The 9,892-nt window shown below is 34.6% G+C and overlaps 2 pseudogenes; both read right to left on the bottom strand.

The window, feature by feature from the left end:
- Positions 1 to 291: 291 nt before the first annotated feature.
- On the bottom strand, positions 292 to 660 carry LOC145584171 (putative lipid-binding protein AIR1 pseudogene; annotated as a pseudogene).
- Positions 661 to 6,601: 5,941 nt separating this feature from the next.
- LOC145584170 (putative lipid-binding protein AIR1B pseudogene) lies at positions 6,602 to 6,970 on the bottom strand (annotated as a pseudogene).
- Positions 6,971 to 9,892: the final 2,922 nt, after the last annotated feature.

The following is a 9,892-nucleotide window of genomic DNA, read 5'->3' as shown; positions in this document are numbered from 1 at the left end:
TCTACTATGTAAACTCATAATTTCATTAGGTAAATTTATTGAGGAATAAAATATTAATAATCAAATTTCTGAGATTAATCTGCAAAATAAGTAAATAACTTATTGAACAATAATATTCATACAAGAGTACACAATTAATGAGAAATAAAAATGCAATAGCTTAATCAAAACTAACTTACCCAAGGGTGTAATACACAATTTACTCATAAAGTAATGAAACAAACATCACAAGAAAAAGAGGCAAATTACTCATGAAGTAATGAAATAAACATCACAAGAAAAAGAGATAACTTAGGCACGACGTGGAGGGCATTGGAAGTCACTAGGGAGCTTGCAATCACAATAGTTGACAAGAGCTGTTAGATCAACATTGAGATTGAGGTTAACAAGGCCTAACACATCAGCATGAACCGCAGTGCAAAGGCAGGCAGCAGCATCAAGCTTAACAAGGTTACCTACAAGGCTACAACAAGCTGCCTTTTTAGGAGATCCAACACGAAGATGAACAAGATCAAGCACATCTACACACACGTTCAACTTAAGGGTATCCGGGGGGCATGACTTAAGAGGACGGGCTACATATGAAGCAAAGGCTAGGTTAAACAAAACAAGGTTCAACGCAAGAAATAGAGCAATTGAGGCAGTGTTTTTAGACGCCATTTCTTATAACTGATAAATTTCGCTTCTTTAGAGCTAACTTGAAGAGATGATGAGCACAAGATGTGAAGTAATTTGTTTGTGTTGGATGATGAAACTCACATCAAAGTTGAGCTATTTATAGATTTTCAAGGCCTTAGTATGCATGGGAGAATATTTTGAGACATTGAGCTGGATGAGTTTGAATTATGGAGGATCCAATAATGTTTATAGTATCACGGGTTGGCTCTTCGCACATGGTTGTTATATTGTAATTTTAATTTACATGTTATCATTGAGAGTAAGCGTACAAACTAAACAACTAAGCATTGACATTATTAGTACGTAGAATCCTAATTTTTAAAATTGCTTAACACAAAGAATTCAAATCTCGAGTACATGTATGTTGGATATTATTAGGTGGACTACAATTAGCAATATATGACTATTTTACGAAAATTTAAACGTACAAAATACATTATTATGACCCTTTGTTACTAAAAAGGGTTAGTTAGTGTGGAACGAAGGCAATATAATAGTAATTTTAGAGATGACTTTTGAGAGGCTATAATAAAATTGTAGTCATTATATTAGTTAAACAAATATATTTGACAAAAATAGAAAAAGGATAAAAAAATAACCCACATTTTGTTATTTTCTTTTCCCTCGTTCAATCAATTACTCTGGCTTTCTATGTAGCGTTCTTCTCCGATCCGCAGCAATCCCTCTGTGTTGAATCTATGGTTCTTGTTCTCCATAAAAAGCTAGGGCTACGAATCTAGTGAATTCATCACTTCCGATTACTTGCATCGCCTCTTGGATCGGAATTAATTCGCTAGCTTTTCTTTTCTATGAGCCCTAAATTTTTTAAAACAAGAACCCTATATTCAATAGAAAGGATTGCAAAGGATAATAAAAGGTACAGGAGAAAGCAAAATATAGAGTATTAGTCTATTAGATGAAGAAACTGAAAGGACATGGGTTATTTTTTTATCTTTTTCTTTTTTGTCAATTTAATTATTTTTAGAGTACAAAGTCATCCCATTTAACGACCTAGATTAGTCAAAATTAATGAACGATTAAGATTTAATCTAGTATAATGACTACAATTTTATTGTAGTCATTTGAAAACTATCCTAATTTTAGTAAAATAAATTAATGAATAAATAATAACAACCTCCTCCATGTTTATAATAGTTGCCATTTGCATTAGTAATAAGATAATGGGTGAATGCTAGGTGGGTTTAATTAATTATAGTTAATATAGGTTATGTTTGGTTTGATGTAATTAATATAGATCACTTTTAACGAAATTTAATTTTTTATGAAAATTATATATTTTTAAATTGCAAATTAGTTTTCCTGTGTTTGGTTTCTCACAAGAAAAGTTAAAGAAAACTTAAATTAAAAACAGAAGAGGAAAGGTGAGAATGGATGAGAGGAAAGTAAAAAAAAAAAATGTAAAGAGAAAATAGAAAAATGTGACTTCTTGTTTTGTAAAGGAAAATTTTTTTCTCCATTAAAGATGAAATCTTCCAACATTGGGAAAATTGTTTTTCACCCCTTCACAAACCAAACAAAGAAAAATCGTTTTCCATGATGTTAGTTGAGACGAACACTACAAGAGGGGGGTGAATTGTATGTGAGTTCTTAGTGACTACTTATGCAGAATATAAAAGAGAATGTAAAGGAACTTGCAATGCACACATTATTTTACGAGGAAACCTTCCAGGGCCCAACTAGAAGTAAATCCTCGACCCTCTAAGAGATTTCCAAAACCAAACTAATCCCCTATAATAGGGCAAACATACAAGTTACAACCTATTATACTCAGACCTTTACTCACAAGTTCTAGACTGAACTTATTACACAGTAGAACCCTATTCTACCCAACCTCAGACTTAGATTCACTCGTACTCAGCTCCCTGAGTACTCTCACTCTACTTCAACCTTGAAGCTTACAAAATTGTATGCAAAGATATAAATCACACACACACACACCCAAGAATCCAACCAATACAAATAATTCAACTCTAGTATATGAAAGGTAAGATACACATGAAATCCAAAACTAATGTAACAAAGAATAAACTTGGCAAACTTACACTAATATGCACTCTTCGAATTCTTCACGCATAAACTTACAAGAAAATATGAAATGAGATTTCTACAATTTATACAAGACTAGCTCGTATAGAAAGTAGGGTTTTCAAAAGATAATTTGTTAATTTACCAAAATCACAAAACATGGTTTTAAGTAAATCTTTTTAGAAAAACTTATCAAAGATAAATTATGAAAAGAATAATATCTTTTAGTAATCCGGATTTTATGAAATAAAATCTTTTTAATAAATCTTTTCACAAAACTTATCTTCTTTAAGACTTTCCTAATTTACAGCAATTCTAATAAATCTCATGTGTAACCCTGCCAAACATATTTACAGCAATTCTAAAGAATAAAAACTTAACAAATCTAATTGCTTCATCAATTATTGCATTCTAGAATACTTGGGCTTCACGCAGTCCATGACTAAGTTCCTGCTGTCACTTAACTTTCAATTCTCAACTGGAACTTCGTAGACCAAGTTTTTGTGAAACTTGCTGTCTTCAACGCAGGCCAAGTTGAGCTTCTCAACTTATTGTCTTCATGTTCCTGTTAGGGAACTCAGTTAGTTCCTGGTTGGAACTCTTCTTCTATCTTCTTCAACTTTCCTTGAAAATACCTCGAGTCTTCATAGTTAGGCTACTCTTCCACTTCCAAAGTCTACTTCACCTGTTCTAATTACAACACTTAGAGAATTCTTATTAATTGAAGTTTGCTAGTTTATGTTCATCATCATCAAAACCTTTAAGCTTCAACACATGAAAACATTGTTCATCAAACCAAACAACAGGGCCATAATGGGTATCTCATTTTTTTTTTCCTCATAAATGTAAAAGGCATTATTAATATTAGCTTAGATTTGTTTTCTTTCAATATTAAATGACCTTGACACTCCAAGTAACTTTCTAATTATCTTTTACGAGTATCTTCTTAATCACATATTTTACATCCTCGCCCCTTTTACATAAAGTAACTCGGCTACTCTAAGTATATGCCTTTAACCATGAAGAGTCAAGTCCATCTCTACTCTTCCCAATTAGCATCTTGAGAAATGAGTCATCAGGTAGTCTATCACCAACACCAAGACGTGTATGACTCTTTATTGATGAATTGAACATAAGTTTTGCATATTCTACCAATAAAGAGTGTTATGTAAAAGTTCAGAGGCTTCAATTCCTTAAAACTTTTTTTGCTCTAGGGTCACTCTTTCGTATATTTTACCAATAGCATGTTACAAAGGAAAAACTAAGGTTGTTAAGTGAAAGTGTGAGTATTGTTTGTCACACATTAAAAAAAGAAAGCGAAGAGTATTTAGTTAAGCATGCTACTCCTCCGGCCTATTGCTTATTGGTTTTAGGATATAAAATCTCTTTTCACTTTGATAGTCATATTTTGAGCTTCTCTCCCTTATCTCAATCCGCACCTTTTATAGTAGCTTTCTAGGCTTCTCCCCATCATTAATTACTTAACACTTGAAATTAATAATAACTTGTTGCACATTGAAAATTAACAATGGAACTTTGAAGAGTAGTTTTTGGTGCTTGCCCCTCGGCTTCACCCAAAAAAAAAAGAAAAAAAAAAAAAAAACTTTGAAGAGTAGTAGAAACTTGATAGCAATTCTTGTCAAAAAAAAGAAACTTGATAGCAATTAAATTAAAGGATAGAATAATAATATGTACTTACGTAGTGTAGATGATTATGGCCTTCATTTGTATGGCACACTCCTTTGGTTTAAATAACCCTTCACCAAAATTACATGCTTTTCTTACTCAACGAGCACTTTTCACCAAACTTTCTAAAAAATCTACTTCTTTTTTCCTTCTTTACAAAAATCCATAATCTTCTCTAAATTTAAGAGTTAATTAAAGATCTCTTATATAAATTTAGAGTTAAAGATCTTTTGGTTTCAATAAGGCGGCTAGGCCTAATATTAGGACGATTTCCCTAGATATTGTTGAATTCAAAATTAATTCCTACTTTGCATTGTTTTAAAAACTTATTCTCTAAATGGTGTCCACGTACGATCGGATATTAGTTTTTTTTTTTTTTTTTTATGTGTAGAACCGCAAAGCCGCAAATAATGATAGCGGGTTTACCTTTACTGATTTACATGATACTACTGTAGTACGAGTACACAGTACAAATCTGTACAATGATGATAAAAATTCAAATTGGCCCTACAAAAAAAAGAGAACACATTTTCTCTTACCAGGTTCTTCACTATCTTCCCATTTTCTCTCTCCTCTACTTTCATTCTTGTTTTCTTAATTGTAAACCTCAAATCTTGTTTGATCTTCTCTGTTCTTCCTTTCTCTAAACTCAGCTTTTAATTGTAATTTTGTTTTGATTTTCTGGGTAAATTTATACAATTATGAATTTAGGGGAATATCTCAGCATTCTACCTCAGGAACTCCAATTTCATGTTTTTTTTTCTTCTTCCTGTTTTTCTTTGTAATTTTTTGCAGTTGGGGCTGTTAATAAAAACTTGCAGGGTTAAATGGTGAGATTATATCAGATTATCAATGGGATGGTTAAAAATACTTGCAAAAAGAAACGCCAATAGAAATATAGCAATATTGGTTCTTCAAATACAACCGCTACCAACAATTGTTGTTATACATGTAAAAACGCTATCATTACTTGCGGTTCTACACATAAAAATAAAATAAAATAAAATAAAAGCTAATATCCGATCCTATGTGAACACTATTTAGGGGATAAGTTTTTAAAACAATGCAGAGTAGGAATTAATTTTGATTTCAACAATATCTAGGGAAATCATCCCCTAATATTAAATGAGCAACAAAGTATATGATTTTAAAAACATAAAGTTGAGCATATGAAATATAAGTGTTATTCTTAATGGTAACTCCCAACTTTTGCTATGCACTAATTGTGACCTCCTTTTTTTTTATTATATATTAATGAGTGTTATTAAAAAAAAAAAAAAAAAAAATCAACCCAGCCACCACCTTCATCCTCAAGTCAGTAGCACCTCTACCAACCGGAGCCACCGAACCTAAACCAAGACCACCCAAAACCGTCGAACCATCGCCTTCAATCTTTCCTCTGCCTAGACTCGAACCCTGACCTCACAACTTTCTCTTCTCTGACCATTCCATCTCTAACCTTTGATTCTCGCCGCTTCGCCATGGGGCATGGGGTTGGTTTTGGTGGAGGAAGGGTGGTGGGAGAAGGTGGAAGGTAAAGAGAAAGAGGGTGGAGGAGAGGGCGGAGAAGAAAGAGAAAGAGGGAGGATTGGTGGTCTGAGGTGGTCGTGGCTTGGGTTCGACGATCTAGGGGGTGGTTGGGGCTCTAAGTTCGACAATTTGGGAGTGGTCGGGGTTTTGTGTTCGGTGATCTAGGGTGGTCGTGGTTTGGGTTCAGTGGTCTGGGGGTGGTCGTGGTTTGGGGCGATATAAGGGTGGTCGAGTAGTCTCGCCGGAAAGGGAGATGGTGGCTGGCAGGTTGGGGTGGTTGAATTGGTTTTTGGTGGTCGGGTGAAATATTTAATTTTATTATTATTTTTTTAATATTAATCTAACTAGTAACTATAGTTAATTTTAATCGACTATTTAATGAAATAAGGTTATTTGTGACATGAAAATCTTCATTAAGGTCATTTTGTATAATTAATTTTCAAGATGATGTGTAGCAAAAGTTGGAGGTAATCGTTGAGAATTTCTCGAAATATAATTTAGAGTGCGATGAAAAGAATCCATCTTATTATTATCAATCTTGTACAAAATCACACTAGAAGTAATTAGAAGAAAAATGCAAAAGCATAAGCAATCAAATTACACAAGAATACACAATTTTCTCAAATAAAGAAATTAACATCACATAAAGAAGAACAAAAACTTAGGCATGACGAGGAGGGCATTGGAAGCCACTGGGGAGCTTGCAATCACAATAGTTGACAAGAGCCGTAAGATCAACATTGAGGTTCAGGTTAACAAGCCCTAACACATTAGCATGAACCGCAGTGCAAAGGCAGGCAGCAGCATCAAGCTTAATGAGGTTACCTACAAGGCTACAACAAGCTGCCTTTTTAGGGGATCCAACTCTAAGGTGAATAAGATCAAGCACATCTGCACACACGTTCAAATTAAGGGTATCCGGGGGGCATGACTTAAGAGGACGGGCTACATATGAAGCAAAGGCTACGTTAAGCAAAACAAGGTTCAACGCAAGAAAGAGAGCAACTGAGGCTGTGTTTTTTGAGGCCATTATGAATAAATTTTGCTTCTTTAACACAAACTCAAAGAGATGAAAATTAAAATTGAAATAATTTGTTTGTGTTAGGATGATGAAAACTAACATTAAAGTTGAGCTATTTATAGATTCTCAAGGCCTTCGTTAGTTCGTATGCATGAGGGAATATTTTAAGACATTGAGCTGGATGAATAAGAATTATGGAAGCATCTAATAATGTTTAGAATATCACGGGTTGCCTTATTGCACATGGTTGTTAACTTGAGCTAATGTTGATGATATGTACTAGTACATATTTTGGACATAATTTAATTTTCATATTACCAATGAAAGTATGCGTACAAAGTAAACAACGAAGCAATGGTATTATTAGTTCGTTAGTATGTAAAATATGAGAATATCGAATAACTACTGAAATTATATTGCTTAACACATAGAATTCAAACCTGGATTACATGCATATTGGATGTTAGTAGGTGGACTACAACTAGAATTATGTCTATTTGCGAAAATAAAAACAAAGTACCATTATGGCTCTTTTAACTCTTTGTTACTATTTAAAAATAAAAAATAAATAAATAATAAGAAATAAATACACTTTAATAAACCCAACTATTGCCAATTTACTTCTAATAATCCCAACTAAGGTTTATTTTTTAATAATCCTAACTATGCCATGACTTTGCCTCCAACAGTATGTCCCAAAAACCGATTACCTACTAAAAGGAAAAATATGTTTTTTTTTTTTTAAAAAAGTCACATGTCAACACATGATTGGCCTAATATTAAAAAAAATTAAAAAAAGGAAAAAAATTAAACAAAATCTATCCCAGCCATCTGCAGACCACCGAAAACCACCAACAAAACCCCAAGCCAACCGGAAAACCAGCCGGCCAACCCCCAGACACCGAAAAATGACTCAATAAGGGTTTCTTGTAGTAGTGCCCCAAAACCACCCAGCCAACTTCCCACTGTATTGCGAAACCCTAACCCCACACCACCTAGTTAAACTCGCCGGATTGGCTGCCCGTCCCCACTAACTGCTAAAACTAGTCGGCCGACCCTTTATGACCCCATGTGACCTATCCTCGACCCCCGAAACCTGAAGCCACAACCTACCTAGCCGCCTCGATTCCCAAAACCACCAAGTCTAACGAAACCAACCCCTTGCGAAACCTTAAACTCGCCGGCTGCCCCCCTTACCCACCAAAAGTGGCCGACCTAACCTCTAAAACCCCAACTAACCAAAACCCCCAACCCCGAAACCACCTACTTAGCCACGCCGATCCCAAAAACCTAGGGTGGTTTCGTTGGAATAGCTTGTTGGTGGTTTTTGGGATCGGGGTAGATGGGTAGGTGGTTTTGAGGGTCGTGGTTAGGTCAGTTGGGGTTGTAAAGGTCATGTCGGCCATTTCCAGTGGGTAAGAGGGGCGGGCGTAGAGTTGTCGTCGGCGAGGTTAAGGGAACGACTAGGGTTTCTCGGTGGGAGAAGGTGATTAGGAATTTTTGGGTTTTTTAAAAAAAAAAAAAAAATTTAAATTTTGACCAATCATGCGCGTGTTGACACGTGTCGTGGTACCTGTTATAATAGGTCATTGACTTTGTGTTGACCGGTTGGAACTGTTGGAGGAAAACTGTAACACCCTAGAAATTCCTTTCCTTTAAAATACCTGTTTTGCTCTTTTTAAAATCAAAATAGGAAAATCTTAGACATTACCGCCACCGTGAAAACGGCTAAGGCAATTATCAAAGACACATAGCGGAAGACTATCTTTAAAAACATTTAAAACAAGTTAACTATAAAGTCAACCAAAACGAAAGTAAAGTCAAACCAAAGTCAAATGAAGTCAACCTACAACTTGGAACCATTATAGGCCCTTAACAAAACCGAACCAACTCAAAACCTTTGTGTTAGTCTCACATTCATAGTATAATAAAATAATTAAAGCAATAAACCACATCATAATCTTATGGAAACTAAGCATGATTCGCTCTTCACTCATGCCCATCTTGAATATGCTTCATCACCTGAAAAGCTCTTCTCTACTTGTCCCCACTACTCGCCATTAGAAACGGGTCGTCGTAGGGCCAAAGTAAAGACAAGGTCAAACAAACATACAAACATACAATCAGCAATGCTGAGTATATAAGCGTAAATAAACACACTAACATGCTTTCATCTATCAATACACAACTTACCTCGTTGCACCTGTTTACAAGCACACAACATACAACAAGACTTCTCAACTAAGTAACTGAATAATTTATTTAGTGTTGATTATGCATCGAATGGGTTTCCCCCCTAACCTGCCCCAATAAAGGGGTACTAATTTAACACGGGAGCTAACTATTACAGTATAAAAGAACCACTCGTAAGTAGCGGAATTCCTGCGCATAATAATAAAAGGAAAATGCAGTGTCTTATACTCTCAGTAGAAGTTATGGTTAAATATAAAACCCCATAACTCCCCCCATGTGTTCATACTTAAGGTATATACGTTCCAAGAGTTTTGGTGCGTAATCTCTTTCACTTTACGTTGTTTTACACATTATTAGACTTGGTGATGACTCTCAAACCATAACACAATCAATCATTATAATTATTCAACAATCAAACATGCCAATTAATTCTTGAATAATTAGTGACCACATAATATTTAATGTTGAACCCTTTTTAAAATCTACCTCGGTGCCAACAACACCTTAAACGCATAATGCGCCAAAATTCCTATCCCTCGGTGTTAGAAACACCTTAAGTGCACTAAGGCACCAAAATATAATTTATTCCTCGTGTACAAAGACACTTAAATAACTCATTCCTCATGCTTATAGCATCAATAAAAATTATATGAACCATAATAAAATTTCTTTTCAATATTCCAAACCAAATTAAACATTTAGTTTAATGAAATAAACCTTCAACCGTGCCAATAATAA

This window comes from Chenopodium album, chromosome 16, assembly GCF_948465745.1.
Source record: "Chenopodium album chromosome 16, dcCheAlbu1.1, whole genome shotgun sequence".
NCBI lineage: Eukaryota > Viridiplantae > Streptophyta > Magnoliopsida > Caryophyllales > Amaranthaceae > Chenopodium > Chenopodium album.
The sequence above is the reverse complement of the archived record's forward strand: the minus strand, read 5'-3'. Positions and strand labels throughout refer to the sequence as shown.